Source organism: Ovis aries, chromosome 17 (assembly GCF_016772045.2).
Source record: "Ovis aries strain OAR_USU_Benz2616 breed Rambouillet chromosome 17, ARS-UI_Ramb_v3.0, whole genome shotgun sequence".
Classification (NCBI taxonomy): domain Eukaryota; kingdom Metazoa; phylum Chordata; class Mammalia; order Artiodactyla; family Bovidae; genus Ovis; species Ovis aries.
The window spans coordinates 69,792,949-69,807,709 of NC_056070.1; positions in this window are offsets into that span (position 1 = coordinate 69,792,949).

Genomic DNA, 14,761 nt, shown 5'->3' on the forward strand with positions numbered 1-14,761 from the left:
CAGATTTTCCATTGTTTCTGAGACCACCGTATATCTTCACTGTTTTTGTCAAACAAAGTGGGGTTTTTTTGCTTGTAACCAAATGACTGGTTACAGAAATTGGTAACAGTTAAATAGTAGGCTTCAAACCCTCAGAAGCATGGGGGATCTGGAATTGATTATTGCACTGATTGAATTAAAGGCAGCAGGAACACTTGCTGTCTATGGGCTGGGGTGGGGGTGGAGGGCAGTGAGCCATTTACGATGGCGAAGAAGCTAGTAGAGATACTCCCCGTGTCATTGGAATCTTGTACCTCTTGAGAAAACATCTGGATGACCAGGTAGCTATTGATAGTAGAACAATCTGAAGTGGATAAGGAAGGTTAAGACCACTTGAGTTAGGCATGCTTAATTATAAACTAAAACTTGGAGATTGATTCCACAAGTTGCAGAATTATGAGGGTAATTTGCCATATTCGATCTTTCGTGAGAAGACAGTTTGAATAGAGACTGGCTTATGTAATATTGGTATCTGGGAAGATTCAAAAGACTTGGAAATTTTCAACCCACGTATATCTCAGGAATAAAAATGTAGGTCTTCCCATTAGTCAAAAACTCCTGACTGAAGGAAAAATACAGTGTATAGGCAAGGAAAAACAGAATGCACAGTTGGCTGTCCACAACCGCAAGTTCTGCACCTGGATTCAACTAACATGGATCAAACTTGACAGTTAAATATGGGGATGTGGTACCCATGGGTGCAGAGAGCCAACTGTAGAATGCCATTTACCTAGGAGACTTGAGCATCCTGAGATGTCGGTATCCACTGGGGTCCTGGAACCAGCCACCTGTGCATACCTTAGGAGAACTACCAGCTCTAGCTCTGTGACCTGTGGAAATAAGTCTGTATAGTTTCTACCCATATTTCCTACCTTGTCTTTTTATCCCTCTCCTCCATTTCAGTACTTTGCCCCTCACATTTCCTGGCTGAAGTTTGAGCATGATCCAAGTTACCCCAGTCAAACTTTCCTCTGTTGGAACTGAGCTATTCTGCTGGCAGTGTTCCCCCAAAGTACTACATATGGGTGTGCTGGTGATGATTATATACCAGTAACTCCATAGATTGTAGACTGTCAAGATGGGGTTAAGATCTAGGGGAGAATGACTATCACCCAGAAATCTAGATTTGACACTGAATGTGATAACTAGAAATCATTTTAGATTATTTCCCCTGGGAAGATGGAATTCATTTTCTCCAGTATGTTGAATGGAGTCATTTATAAAACTGTTCTAAAGAATGCATGTACTGGAAAGCCAAGGGTAGACAGCTGCGTTTGCCTGCTCAGTGTACTTTCCCCCCTTTTTCTGAGAAGAGCACCTCACCTTTCCTTTGGGAAGCTAGCCAGCAGATGATATGTAAGAGGCGTGTAAGTTCCTGTTACTGAGATTTCCTCAGCTCAGGTTCTTGATTTTCTTGAATGTTAAGCTGCTCTGATTCTTGAGAGCTGCCTCATATCCCTCCAATAAATTACACTGCCTGAGAAGACTGTTAACCTATCACTGTACAAGGTACCTCCTGTATAACCATATGCAGAGGCTTAGTTGCCAGAGTTGAGTTTTGTCGTTACAGTCCAAGAGCGCAGCCAAAGCAGTGGCCTTCCTGTGCCTTAGGTCTTCTTGCCCTATAGACGGTCTGAGAAAGCTCATCCAGTTTCACGGCTCTGTGGTTTCTGACTGTATGTTGATAAATTTCAGATTCCTATCTTAAGTCCAGGCATATTCCCTGAGCTCCATGTCTGAATGACCACCTGTCATCTGGATATTCCCCCACTTGTTTAGCATCCAGATACCTTGCAGAGTAGGAGATGGCAACCCACTCCAGTGTCCTTGCCTGGAAAATTTCATGGACCGAGGAGCCTGTCGGTCTACAGTCCATGGGGTCACAAAGACTCCACATTAAGCATACGCACGGGCACACCGGACAGCGCTAACCCTGCTGTTTCCCTTCAACCTGCTGTTCTTGCACTGTTTCCTTTTCTTGATAAATGGCACCCTCCTCCACTGTTTCTCAAACCACAACACAGACAGAATTCTTGACGCTTTCTTCTCTCTCACCCCAGATATCCTAGTCAGCCATTAAATCCCGTGACGTGTCATTTCAGTACACCCCGCCACCATCTCCATGCCATCGCGTGTGTCCATGGGAAGCGTCTGTTGCTGGGACTTGGCGCCTTTCTAGTGGTGTCACTCCCAAACACTTGTCTTCCTTCAGCCCGTTCTTGGAAGAGCTGATTGTGTCACTCCTCTGCCTAAAATCTTTTAGTCGTTTCCCCCATTATTTCACAATAAAATCTAAACTTTTATTATAAAACTTTATCCTTGTTTTACAAGGCTCTTGATTATCTTACTCTTCCACTTTGTAACTTCATTATCTTTCACCATGTCAAACAGTAACAGCCAGTTTTGTATGTTGGAGTTTCCTATAATATTTCATGTGAAAAAAGAGAGAAGGGGAAGAGTCCATTAAGAGAAAAAATCAAATTCCATTACAACTCAGAACTACCCAATTAATTAATTACTGCCGCAAATACTGTAGTTTATTTTCTTCCAAGTTTCTCTTTTCATGAAGTTTCTCAATTAAATCTGATATGTGGAACTGCTATACAAACAGAACTCCAGTAAGGTGACAAGAGAACAACCAGATCCATACCTCACATCATACACATAAAATACCAGAAGGACTACAGATTTAAATGCTGAAATGAAGATTATTGGAAGAATTTTTTGGAGACTATGATTTTATAATGGGAGATCATAAGCAAAACAACAAGCCTAGAAACCCTAAAGGAAATTACATATTTGACTGCATAAGCAGAAATTTGGGGAACCCTTCTGTAAAAGATGCATGATAGACTGGGGAAATATTCCCCACATAAATGACAGATGAAGATTAATATAGCTAATATACAAAGAGTCACCACAAATTCATCCCTACAAAACAATCACACCAGTAGAGAACACCCAATAGGCAACCCAACAGTAATAGTCAGCAACCATTTATTTAGTACTTGCTGTGGACTAGCTAGAGTTTTGGATACTTTACAAGTATATCTCTTTGAATTCTCATAAGTTACCCTATGAAATAAATAATATCCCTGTTTTTCAGCTAAGGAAATAGGCTCAGAGAAATGAAGTAACTTGCCCAAGTCATACAGTGGGTAGTCACACATCTTAAACCAGGACACAGACTTCAGTAGAATGACTCCAGAATCCTTGAACCATTACGCTTGTCTGCATTCCAGTAAGCATATGAAAGAGGATCAAGTGTACATGTGGTCAGTAAGATGTAAAGCAAAGCAACAAGGCACCATAAGTCACTGTCAATCAGATGGCAACAATCTGTCAATCAGAAGAGCAGTGACCTCTGGTACTGGCAAGAATTAGGGTCAGTGAAAACTTCCATACATTATGGATGGGAATGTGATTTGTTCCAGCGTTTTTTAGAAGGTAATCTCATCATACTGTTTAAAATTTTTAAATGCATCCTGTGGCTCAGCTGATAAAGAATCCGCCTGCAATACAGGAGACCTGGGTTTGATGCCTGGGTTGTAAAGATCCCCTGGAGAAGGGAAAGGCTACCCACTCCAGTATTCTGGCCTGGAGAATTCCATGGACTGTATAGTCCATGGGGTCGTAAAGACTCAGACACGACTGAGTGGCTTTTCTTTTTTCTTTAACCCAACAGTGCTACTTCAAAGACCCCATCTCAAAGAACTAAGAGCACTGAGATATAAATAAGGACATCCATACAACAGGTTTACTGCAACATGCCTATGGTAACAGAAGAATGGAAATAGCCCATCAAAAGGAATGCTTGAATCACTTATAGAAGAGCTATATTCTGGAGCATTATGCAACTGTTAAAATGAGTGAGATATCTAGCTCCTAACCTCTGGCATGTCGATGATGTATTTCTTAAGCAAAAAGAAATTTTCAGAGTTATGTATATCAGGAGAACCCAGTTTTGTGAAAGTGAAACGTACAGATGTGTTTAAATGGTCATGAAAGAAAGGCGGAAGGACATGCAGCAGGCTGAACAGTGGAAGTCACTCAGTCGTGTCCAGCTCTTTGTGAACCCCTTGGACGGTACAGTCCATGGAACTCTCCAGGCCAAAAGACTGGAATGGGTAGCCTTTCCTTTCTCCAAGGGATCCTCCCAACCCAGGGATCAAACCCAGGTCTGCACTGCAGGAGGATTCTTTACCAGCTGAGCTACAAGGGAAGCCCAAGAATACTGGAGTGGTAGCCTATCCCGTCTCCAGGGGAACTTCCTGACCCAGGAATCGAACCAGAGTCTCTTGCACTGCAGGCGGATTCTTTACCAACTGAGCTATCAGGGAAGCCCTGCAGCAGGCTGCTATGGTTTAAAATAAAGGGTTTGGAGAAAGTTAGGACTTTATACATATTGGCATTGTTTTAGTACTTATTGAAAACACTTTTTTTAAATTTAGGAACATACTCATTTCTAAGAAAAACAATGTATAATTTTAAGAAGCAACTAGAACTTCCCTAGTGGTCCAGTGGTTAAGAATCTGCCGCCAATGCAGGAAACATGGGTTTGATCCTTGGTCTTGGAAGATTGCAGATGTTGCAAGGCAACTAAGCCTGTGAGCTGCAACTCCTGAAGCCCATGCTCCCTAGAGCCTGTGCTATGCTAGCAAATCCACTGCGGTGAGAAGCCCACACTGACCACAGGTAGAGAAAGCCTGTGCATAGCAACCAAGACCCGGTACAGCCAAAGATAACATTTTTTTTAGAAAAAGAAGAAGCAGTTGGATTGCATTTCATATTAGAATATGCTAATAGAGTGACGATCAAAAAAGAGAGCAGCAAAGAGTGCCAGTTGCTTGCGTCCTACATGTTGAGGGTTGCCCTTGGAAGGTGCTTGGCTTCCAGGTGACTAGTCTTCAGCCATTGGTTAGGCCACTGTCTGTAGCAGAAAAGGGGCTATCCGATGCGGCGCCCTTCTGACAAAGACCTGTTGTCTCCCTGTATCTGCTCTTCCCAGAGTAAACACCACATTTCCCAGCCTTCCTTGAAGATAGAACCCGTTGATTCAATTTTTGCTTGTGAGGTGTGAGCAACTTCTGGGATCGTCCTTGAAAGAGTCTGTGCCCATCTCCTCCCTTCATTCTGCAGGGTAGAATGTGGGCTTGATGGCTCGAACTTGAACACATCACTTGATCCATGAAGGAGAAGGCGCTATGTGTGAGTGGTGCTGGAGCCACAAGTGAGAAGGAGCCTGGGTGAATGATGAACATGGAGCCGCCATACCAGGCCTAACCTGTTTACCTCTGGACTTGCTTTAACTAGAAATAAAAGTACATCCTCTTTAAATAACTGGTATTTCAGGTTTTCTTTTCCTCACAACTGAACCAAGTTGCCCACAAGTGCTTTGATGGACATATTTCTTGCTCCTCGGAAGTAAGGCTATGACAAACCTAGACAGCAGATTATAAAGCTGGGGCATCACTTTGCTGACAAAGGTCCATATAGTCAAAAGCTAGATTTTTCCAGTAGTCATGTACAGATCCGAGAGTTGGACATTAAGAAGGCTGAGCACTGAAGAATTGATGCTTTTGAACTGTGGTGCTAAAGACTCTTTCTTGAGAGTCCCTTGGATTTTAAGGAGATCAAACCAGTCAATCTTAAGGAAATGAACCCTGAATATTCATTGGGGGGACTGATGCTGAAGCTGAAGCTCCAATACTTTGGCCACCTGATGCGAAGAGTTGACTCATTGGAAAAGACCTTGATGCTGGGAAAGATCGAAGGCAAAGAGAGAAGAGGGCAGCAGAGGATGGGATTGTTAGAAAGCATTGCCGACTCAATGGACATGAATTTAAGCAAACTCTGGGAGATAGTGGAGGACAGAGAAGCCTGGTGTGCTGTAGTCCGTGGGGTCACAATAAGTCGGACTTGACTTAGTGACTAAACAACAACAAATTTCTTAGAAACACAGAATTCCATTTGTTGTGATTTTATACTACTAAAACAACATGCTCCTAGCTGGACTGATAGCGGGCAGTGCTCTAGGTGGATGTCTGGTTGGGTCATGAACCAGGCATATATCTCCCATCATAAATTAGGAATTTGGCCCCTCGCTTTGTTAGTTAGGTGCCCCTTCTTTATATTCTCAGAGCTCCCCACTGTTGCCTTTGCCTCCCCAATATCCATCCCCGCTTCTTTTGATAACTGCACATCAATTGCCTGCTGGGTTTTCAGCCCTCCCCCAGTTTTATCCCGCTGCTGACTACCCATGGCTCCGAGGTGAGCGCACGATGCAGATGAACCTGCCAGAGCCCTGCAGCCCCTTGGCCGGGGTGGTCAGAACAGAGTGAGTACATGATCCAAGCCACAGCAGTCTTAACAAACCGAATTTTGGCGGGGTGGTGAGCGAATGTTTTTTAAACAACAGCAAAAGGCATTTCCTTTTGCTTTTAACTTGCTGAACTTAGAACTGTAAGGTTGCAAGCCTGGCACTGTTGGCAACCATCTTGCTACCACAAGATTGTCTCTCTGAGAATGGAACCTACATGGCAACTAAGGAACAGAATCCCAAAGACATTTTTGTGTGCTGGATCCAGCCATGCCTGAAGCAAAACCAACCCTGGACATTTTTTGTAAGTCAACAAATCCACTTTCTGCCTATTCAGGTTGAGCTGTCATCTCTTCATGAAGTGGACAGAGTCCTGACTAAACCATTCCAATTCACCTTATTGCCAGCACCTGCCACACAAAACATATTTAGGAAATATGAGATCACCTTGTAAAAGGCAAGCTAGAACCTGTTAACTAGCAGACTGAGCCGCGGAGTTTCTGCACTGGCAAAGCTGAGGATGCTGGCGAGCCACTTAACCTCTCTAAGCCTGCTTCTTTATAAAAAGAGGGATAGCAACAGTCCGTACCTCAAAGATTGAGTATTAGGAGAGAATGATGTGCACACAGCACTGAACAGAGGGCGAGGTACCTAGTAAGTTCTCAGTAAATGCCAATAATGGTGTTACTAAGGCAACAATTCCCTGAAAGCCTCAACTCGGCTAGACAACCATTCTCTTGCTATCTTTTTAACCTCAACGTGCCAGTGTTCACAGAATGCACTATTACTCCGACTCTTTTATAAGGAAAATCAATTCCTTATTTGCCCCATCACCATTGGAGTGCTGGTATCAGCAAAACATGTCACATTCCATTCCTCTCATGGACTGAGGTCCGTGGACAACACGTGGGCCAGTTGGCCTGTTAGCAGATGTGGTAGGAAGCCTGGATGAAGGAGGTCCGATTCCTGTTCATAGAAATATGTCCTCCTTCATCTGTATCAGATCAGACAGACAAGCCTGGGAGCCTGGGCACATTCCAGAGGGTTGGTCAGATCAAGAACCAGCACTCCCACTGCTCCTTGTGTTTAAAATATGTATATTTAATATACAGAGTTAAGACCCTGATCCTTAACATACATAAAAATACAAGATGTTTTCCTAGTCAGGTCTAATTCTGAATCTCTCAGAAGCCCTTGCATCTCCTGCGTCGGTAGGTGGATTCTTGACCACTAGCAATGCCTGGGAAGCCCAGGAGATGCAACAGACCCGGGTTCAATCCTGAAGATCCCCTGGAGGAGGAAATGGCAGCCCACTCCAGCATTCTTGCCTGGAAAACCCCGTGGAGAGAGCAGCCTGGCAGGCTATAGTCCATGAGGTCGCAAAGAGTTGAACTTGACTGAGCATACGCCCTGAAGACCTTATGACTTTATCCCCTTGCCATCCTTAACTACCTTTAAGTCTTAGGGAAAGTAGGTGATATCAGACCTACTTGTTAGGCCTGGGAAATAGGCCGAAGCTGACTGCATCAATTGGCTAGCTCTGTGGGCCTTGGGGCACCCCAGGCTCATCCTCGTCACTCGCTGAGGCAACCGCAGCAGAACAGAAACACCCCAGTCATTGACTCAGCGTCTGGCCTCGCCCCTCTGGACAGGAGCTCTGACTTCCCGGGTTTGGAAGGAGCCTGGGACTGTTTGGAGCCGGGAAGAAGACAGTTCACCCAGAGAAAGTATTCAAGTGCAGACACTGTTTTAGGTGGTCTAGGACTTCAGGCATACACAGATCAGGGTTTCAAAGCCTTCACAGGTTGGTAGGGAGGGAAGGTGGGACAGGGTGACCAAGGAGCCCAGACTTTGCTGACATGCTCAGAAGACAGCGGCAACAGTCCTCACCCAGGTGGCGCTGTGGTACAGAATCCGCCTGCCAATCCAGGAGATGCAAGGGATGCGGGTTCAATCCCTGAGTCGGGAAGATCCCCTGGAGAGGGAAATGGCAGCCCACTCCAGTATGCTTGCCTGGGAAACCCCACGGACAGAAGAGCCTGATGGGCTACAGTCCATGGGGTCACAAAGAGTCAGACGCGACTGAGCACACAAAAAGAGCAACAACAGTCCTCGAAACATCCCTTCTTCAGAACACGTCGTTCATAGTGCACTGTGAGTTGACTTTTTAAAATAAATACTCCATCTGCTTCTCCACAACCAGCACAATTATACCACAGTACATTCTGTGTATTTTACAGCATTTGTTTTCCAGTGTGATCATTTGTGTTATACCACAAGTTTTGAAGAGACTATGACAAAGCAAGCATGAAATCAGAGTCCAGGGACACACACACACACACACACACACACACACCCCACCACTGTGCTGATAGCCCAGGGAGCCACCCCCAGAGGCAGGGCCTCGCTGGGGTCTCCATGGCAATGGGAGGGGATGGCCCTCTTCAAGAGCCCTACACAGGAAGTAGGTAGTTACATATCTTCTTCCCATCACTTCCTGACCCAGAACAAGCCCTTCAACTACTTTGGGCGGTTTCATTATCTCTAACTATAGGAAAACCTGCAATAATCAAAAGTTGAAGAATTTCAAGAAACCTCAAGTCTTTAACAGGCATCCTTGGCTTGGGCCGAAAAGCAAATCGATACCAAATTGTTCTTAGCACTTTGCCAAATGGGATGCAGTTTCCTTGTGCCTGGGGCGCCCAAAAAGGGAACGAGCGCTCAGGCTGTGTTTATGGCTCTCTGCCTGGATACCTCTCTGAGTTCCCTCTTTGAAGGCGAAGAGCTCTGCTCTAATAGCATTCTGTCCCCCAGAGCCTGGCCTCCCCTGCGTGAACCTGTTTCATGATAACTAGATACTGTTGGCTTCACTTTCTGTACTTGTCCTTGGGCCTACCAGCCTAAGAAGGAGAAGCGGAACCTGCTTTTGCTCCTCCTCCCCGGCTTCTCTTATTCCGTGCTCTACCTTCCACTCAAAATTCGAGTCAAGCCTCCACGTGCCCCATACATGGGTCTTAACAGGAAACCACGTCCTTTCATGCATCTGCACGTGTCAGGACTATGCTGAGGGTATCTTGAACACTGTCTCCAGCCCCGGCTCCTTCCCCCTTCTCTAATCCTCGAGTATCCACCTTCCCCTAACCCCTGCCTTCTGAAATTTCATATTCAAGGAAGCACTGAAGATATATCAAGACTCATACAAGATAATGACTTCCCTGGCAGTCCAGTAGCTAAGACTCCTCACTCCCAATGCCCAGGGGGCCCAGGTTCGATCCCTGTTCAGGGAACTAGCTCCCACACACCGCAATTAAGAATTCGCATGCCACAGTGAAAATCAAAGATCCTGCGTGCCACAACTAAGGCCTAAAATAGCCAATTTTTTTTAAAAAGTTTTAAGTAAAAGACTCCTACAAGATAAAGGCATATAAGAAATTTGGAAACTTCACATGAAGATGGCTCCTAAGAACCTGAGTCAAGATGTAATATGGCAGGACCAGTTACATAATTATGGGGCCCAGTGCAAAACAAAAATTAAGGGGCCTTTGTCAAACCTTAGGAAGAATTTCAAGATGGTGACACCAGAGCATTGAGCCAAGCTTGAGGGCCTCCTGAGCATGGGGCTCTTTGAAGTATGGGGTCCCGTGACTGCACAGGCCACATGCCCAGGAATCTGGACCTGGTGATATATTTCACCCGAATGCCCTTTGGTTCCCAGACTAAAACACATCCATGCCGCCCAGTCTGCCACCATTTGGGGTCCTTATTACAACATATGGTAATAACACTTACTAGAGCTGGGAATGGAGCTAAGCCCTTTGCCTTTAATAGCTCAGTTAATACTCAGAGTACTCCAGCCATCACAAAGGAGGAAAACCAGGGTCCCTCAGTTTGTAGAGACCGAACCTCATCCTTCAAACCCCAGATCTCTCAGCCTCAAAAGGAATGGGGCCCACGACAGTAGACAGTATGAACAGAGGCGTTATAGGCACCCAAACGCTCCAGGAGATTCTGATATAATAGAAAAATAACTTCGTTTAGCAAACACATAGTACACACCAGGCACTGGGCCCTGCGGTTTACAGGCACCTTCTCATTTGACAAGATTCTGGTGTGAATTATATTCTATAAACCTAGTACAAGAAGCTTCCCATACTTTATTTCTGCAGGTCACTTAATACTCTCTTGAGTCAGCTAGCCCACACACAGCCCTACGCCCAGCCATGCTGTCCTTGTGATGCCAGAAAAAGGAGGCCCCTGCTTGGCAGGCACCACATGGAGGCCACTCCACCTGCTCATGGACAGCCTGGCCAGAGACCGCTTTTCCTCCTGGTGTCCAGGAGCACTGGTCCTCACCTCAGATCTATATCTGGACCTTCACCTTCTCCAGGCCCCCATGGTATAGTTCAGCATTCCCCAAAAGGAAACATGAGAACAAGCAAGACCTAAGTCACCTCCATGTTTGAACAGCTCCCAAACCTTGTACCCCTTCTGATTTTGAACTTCTCCATGACCTAGACAGGTGGGCAGAGGGATATAAGGCATTCTAGCCTCCTTTTGCTGAGGCTGGACTGGGAAGAGGAGCTGCTAACACCAAGGGGTGGGTTGGTTTGTTTTTTGTTTCAGGGGCAGTTTTGGCCACTCTATGTGGCTTACAGGATCTTAGTTCCCCAACCAGAGATCAAACCTAAGCCCACGACAGTGCAAGTGCTGAGTCCTAACCACCAGACCACCAGGAGAATTCCCCAGAGGGTGTTTTTTATTTTCTTTTAATAACTTGACAGGTTTCAGCAGATAAAGGAACATTAGCTGGAAGGAGGAGCCCCTGATCTACGGTCCCATAGCCAGCAAGTGGGCTGGAATTTGAAGCTGCTGGACTCGAACCATCAAACGTGGATGACATTCTTCAGCATTGGAATCACCTTGGAAGGGATCATGGAACGTTCTCAGGCCCCACACTGGCCTACAGAAGGATGATCTCTGAGAAGAATCTGTATTTTTACGAAAATATCCACATGTTACTAGAAGCTTCTGGAATTTCTGGTTGGAATTCCAGCCATCCTCACAATGTTAAGTGTGGCTGATGGACTCTAAGCTGCCCTTACCATGGTCAGTGGCCCCTGGCATTGGCACGAAGTCCAAGTTGGCTCAGGCAGCCGTAACAATACCACAGACTGGACTCTAACACCGCAATGTATTCTCTCAAAGTGCTGGAAGCTGAACGTCCCGGATCAGGGCACCAGCCCGTGTGGCTTCTAGGGAGGCTCTCTTCCTGGCTTACAGGTGGCTGCCTTCTCGCTCTGTCCTCTGTGTGTGTGAAAGGAGAGAAATCTCTGGAGCTTTTTCTTATAAGGACACTAATCCTATTAGATAAGGACCCCACCTTTATGACCCCATGTAACCTTAACTACTTCCTTTGAGAATTCATCTCCAAACACAGCCACTCTGGAGGTTAGGTCTTCAACATGAATTGGGGGGGCGGGATACAGACATTCATCTCATAACACCACCTTCAGATAATCCTTTTCCCTGAAGTCAGACATCCCCCTGAGGTGGGACTTGCAATTTACTTCTAACCATTGGCATCTGGCCATGAGGATGGGACATCATTCTGTGACTGTATTACATTGTATAAGACACAGTCCCCCATCTTGGGGACTTGCCTGATGGTCCAGCAGTTAAGACTCCACCCTCCCAATGCAGGGAACACAGGTTCTATCCCTAGTCAGGGAACTAAGATCCTACATTCAGTACAGTGTGGCAAAATTTAAAAAAAAAAAAAAAAAAAGATAACACCTTGCTTGCTTCCCTGGTGGCTCAGATGATAAAGAATCCGCCTGCAATGCAGCAGACCCAGGTTTGATCCCTGGGTTGGGAACATCCCCTGGAGAAGGAAATGGTAACCCACTCCAGTATTCTTGCCTTGAGAATCCCATGGATAGAGCAGTCCATGGAGCTGCAAAGAGTCAGACATGACTGAGCAACTAACGCACACATCTTGCTAGCAAACTTGCTCTAGAGGCTCTTCTTGCTGGTTTGTTGAAGGAAGTGGCCATATTGGGAAAGCCCATGTGGCAAGAAACTACACTTGGCCTCTAGAAGCTGAGGGCAGTTTTGAACCAAAGAAAGAGCAAGAGACTGTGGCCCTCAGTCCTACAGACCTAGGAACTGACATCTGCCAACTCCCTGAGTGACTTTGGAAACAGGTTCTTCCCCAGTCTAGCCTCCAGATGAGAAAGCAGCCTGGTCAACACCTTGATTGTAGCCTTGTGGGCCCAGAGAAGGGGAGTTATTTAAGCCGTGCCTGGACTGCCAACCCACAGAAACTAAGATCATAAATATATGCTGCTCTATGGCATCCAGTCCCATCACTTCATGGGAAATAGATGGGGAAACAGTGTCAGACTTTATTTTGGGGGGCTCCAAAATCACTGCTGATGGTCACTGAAGCCATGAAATTAAAAGACACTCACTCCTTGGAAGAAAAGTTATGATCGACCTAGATAGCATATTCAAAAGCAGAGACATTACTTTGCCGACTAAGGTCCGTCTAGTCAAGGCTATGGCTTTTCCAGTAGTCATGTATGGATGTGAGAGTTGGACTATGAAGAAGGCTGAGCACCAAAGAATTGATGCTTTTGAACTATGGTGTTGGAGAAAACTCTTGAGAGTCCCGTGGACTGCAAGGATATCCAACCAATCCATTCTGAAGGAGATCAGCCCTGGGATTTCTTTGGAAGGAATGATGCTAAAGCTGAAACTCCAGTACTTTGGCCACCCCATATGAAGAGTTGACTCATTGGAAAAGACTCTGATGCTGGGAGGGATTGGGGGCAGGAGGCAAAGGGGATGGCAGAGGATGAGATGGCTGGATGGCATCACTGACTCGATGGACGTGAATCTGAGTGAACTCCGGGAGATGGTGATGGACAGGGAGGCCTGGCGTGCTGCGATTCATGAGGTCGCAAAGAGTCGGATGACTGAGCGACTGAACTGAACTGAAGCCACTCACTCAGTGGTCTTTTGTTACACAGCAATGGAAAACGAATGAATGCGTCAGACAGTCCCACAATCTCCCATAACAAGGCTGCTGGATTGTTCCTCTTCTTACTAATTCTATCTAGAAGCAAGTCCTAAACTTACCAAGCAGGACAAAGGACATGTATCAAACTGCCTGGGTTTTTTTTTTTCATTTTTTAAAGATTTCTTGATTATGAAAAGTGATAGATGTTCACTGTAGAAGTTTTGGAGGCACACCAAAAAGAAAATAAAAATTACTGGGAATAATTTCCTCCCGCCCCCTGAGATAACCACAGATAACACACTGCCAAACAGCCTTCCTTCCCCAACTTGGTTCTATCCAGAGAAGCTGAATAAAGTTACAGAGAAAGCTCTGTACTCTCTGTACAGACTGTTTTGTAACTTGCCCTTTCCACAGCGTCAGCCCATGTTTTCTAAAGAATCTGAAGCATCAGAAGGGTGAATTTGTTCCTGGCATTTTGGGATGTTGCCAGATCCCAATTCTAATGACTTCAGGTTTTTCCCAGGCTGGGCTTTGGCAAAAGAGACTCATAAAGGAAACTGAGGCTACACAGCCTGTTGTCACCCAGAAATTTCTGCCCCTCCAACCTCCTCAGAACATTGAAGTTTTCCCTAAGCTGTTACCTTTGGAATTATTGCCAGAGTTCAGTTCACGTAAGCCACAGTCTCACTCATGATGAAAGGGGCCTAGAATAGGGGAAACACAGCACCCCTCCGCCTGAGACCTGGGCAGCCCACCACCATGGAGCCTGATTCTCCCTGGCTCCCACAGCAGCTGAAACTCGATTCCTGGAGCAACATTCTAGAACTTTAAGGGTTTGACTTCTTTTAAATGTGAATAGGAAGATAGCGAGATGGGAAAAGGAAGGCAGGAATCATTCATTCATTCAGTGAACTTTATCAAACCTCTGAAATCCAGGCCTGTGGAAATAAGTACAACATGGTCCCAATCCTAAACCATACTTCTGTATTTGAGTGTGATACAATGAACAGGTGTTACTTCTGTAATGGAAAAATAATGTTTAATGAAGATTTTTTAAAAAGGATGTCTGAGTTAGTTAAACATTTATAAACTGTGTTATTGTTCCGCTGCTCAGAATGGCCATTATCAAAAAGGTCTACAAACAAATGCTGGAGAGAGTGTGGAGAAATGGGAACCCTCCTCCACTGTTGATGGGAATGTAAACTGGAGAACCTATGGAGAACAGGATGAAGGTCCTTTAGAAAACTAAAAATAGAGCTGCCATGTGATCCAGCAATCCCACTCCTGGGCATTTACCCAGAAAAAAACATGACCTGAAAGGATAAGTATACCCGTGTTCACTGCAGCACTATTTACAATAGCCAAGACATGAGTTCAGTTCA